The following is a 2,725-nucleotide window of genomic DNA, read 5'->3' as shown; positions in this document are numbered from 1 at the left end:
CCAGATAGTAGTATTTTGTCAGATATGCGGTTTGCAAATATTTCCTCTCAGTCTATATCATGTTTTTTCATTCTCTCAACAGTTTTTCACATAGCAAAAGTTTTTGAATTGATGGATTCCAATTTATGGGTTTTTTTTCTTTTATGGGTCATGTTTTTGGTATCAATTTTAAGAGCTCTTTGCCAGGCCCTAGGATCCAAAGATTTTCTCTTATGTTTTCTTCTAAAAGATTATTAATTTTATGTTCTATATTTAAATCTGTGATCCATTTTGAGTTAGTTTTTGTTTAAGGTGTGAGGTTTAGGTTGAGATTCAATTTTTATTTTTTCCTATGTATATCCTATTGCTCCAGCATCATTTGTTGCAAAGACTGTCCTTCTGTTGATACCATACATTTCTGATTACTGTGACTATATAATAAGTCTTGAAATAGAATGATTCCTCCCACTTTATTCTTCTTTTTCAAAATTGTTTTAGCTTTTCTAATTCCTTTGCATTTCCATATAAATTTTAGAATACTCTTGTACACATCTTCAAAAACAATCTTGCTTTTTGATGAGAACTGTGTTAAACTTGTATACCAGTTTGGGAAGAATTGACATATTTACTATGTTAAGTCTTCCAACCCATGAAAACAGTACGTCTCTCCATTTATTTAGATCTTCTTTGATTTCTTTCATCAGTGTTTTATAGTTTTTAGCATACAAATCCTGTACATGTTATGTTAGACTTACAGCTATTTCATTTTTTTGAGTGATTGTAAATGGTATTGTATTTAAAATTTTTGCTTCCATGTGTTGGTTGCTAGATTATAGAAGTACAACAGAATTTTGTGTATTTACCTTATATCTTAAAACTCCACTGAATTCACTTTTTAGCTCTAGGAGTTCTTGTAGATTCCCTGAGATCTTCTATGTAGACTATTGTGCCATCTGAAATTGGAACAGTTTTTATTTCTTCCTTTCCTATCTGTATAAATTCTATTTCTTTTTCTTGCCTTATTGCACTATCTAGATCTCCCAGTACAGTAGTGCTGTGTTGAATAGATCACATTTATTTTTATTTAACAAATTCATACTTTTTACTTTTCTGTTCTAAGCACTTTACAAATATTAACTCATTTAACCCTCATAACAATCCTGAGCCAGGTACTATTGTGTTATCATTCTTATTTTACACATGAGGAAACTGAGGCTCAAAGAGGTTAAGCAATCTGCCCTACAGTTATCTATAGCTGTGTAAAAATTACCCCCAAGGACTTCCCTGGTGGTCCAGTAGTTAAGACTCTGTGCTTCCACTGCAGGGGGCGTGGGCTTGATCCCTGGGCAGTGCAGCCCAAAAAAAAAAAAAAAAAAAAATTACCGCCAAATGTAGTGACTTAAAACAACAAGAACCGTTTATTATCTTTCACAGTTTCTATGAATCAGGAATTCAGGAATGGCTTGGCTGGGAGATTCTGGCTAGGGGTCTTTCATGAGATATCAGGAAGATATTATCTGCGGCTCTTGTCATTAAATGCTCTATTGGGATAGGAGAATCTGTTTGCAGGCGGTTCTGTTTGCAGGGCGGTTCACCTACATCATGGGTGAGTGGGTGCTGCCTGCTTGCGGAGGTCTCAGTTTGTCTCCACATGGACCTCTCCTAGGGCTGCTTGAGTGACCTTATGACATGGTAGTTGGCGTTCCCAAGAGCAAGCAATCCAAAAGAGCAAGGTGGAGGATGCAATGCCCTTTATGGCCTAGCCTCAATAGTCATACATTAATCACATGGACCAGACCTGAATCAGTGAGGTACAGGACAACTCAAGGATATGAATATCAGGAATCAAGCCATCTTGGAAACTGGCTACCATCATAATCACTGTGCTACACTGCCTAACTATAGTGAGATTTGGGCTGAGTGAGAGGTATGACTTCTGTAAAGTGGGAGAAAGGCAATTGAGGAAGGGCAGCTGGCATTTATTTTGAGAAAATAGATCAATTTTAGGAAAAGAACATTTGGAAATTGGGTATCTGGAAACTGAGTCTCTTAAAATTATCTATACTGTGAACATCTTGGAAAGTTGCCTTATTCCCCAAACTGCTGTCCTGAATGACTGTTCTGTGCCTTCTCCAACCTCCTACACTTTCTCCCCTTCTCATTCTCTACTGATGACATTGCTTCCTAATCTACAGAGAAAATTAAAGCATCCACCACCACAGCTACCCACTGGTAGCATCTGTACCCAGCATCTGCCTGCCCTCCTCCTGCTATAGGTGGACTGTCTCTGCTCCCAAGACCAACTCCTTGACTTGGGTACTAGATCTCTTTTTGGGAATTCCCTGGTAGTCCAGTGGTGAGGATTCTGTGCTTTCACTGCCAAGGGCATGGGTTCAATCCCTGGTCCGGGGCATGGGGGGGGGGCGGGGGGAATAAGATCCCACAAGCCCCGAGGCACGGCCAGAAAAAAAAACAGGTCTCTTTTCCTCTTAACTACTCAAGGACATTGGGCCTGTCAGCCATTCACCTCTCTATCTTCAGTTTGTGCCATTCCCATCAGCAAATATATAAGGCTATATTATCATCCTTTTTTTTTTTTTGCGGTACACGGGCCTCTCACTGTTGTGGCCTCTCCCGTTGCGGAGCACAGGCTCCGGACACGCAGGCTCAGTGGCCATGGCTCACAGGCCCAGCCGCTCCGCTGCATGTGGGATCTTCCCGGACCGGGGCATGAACCCGTGTCCCT

The sequence above is a fragment of the Hyperoodon ampullatus genome, assembly GCF_949752795.1.
Source record: "Hyperoodon ampullatus genome assembly, chromosome: 10".
In the NCBI taxonomy this organism is placed as follows: domain Eukaryota; kingdom Metazoa; phylum Chordata; class Mammalia; order Artiodactyla; family Ziphiidae; genus Hyperoodon; species Hyperoodon ampullatus.
The sequence above is the reverse complement of the archived record's forward strand: the minus strand, read 5'-3'. Positions refer to the sequence as shown.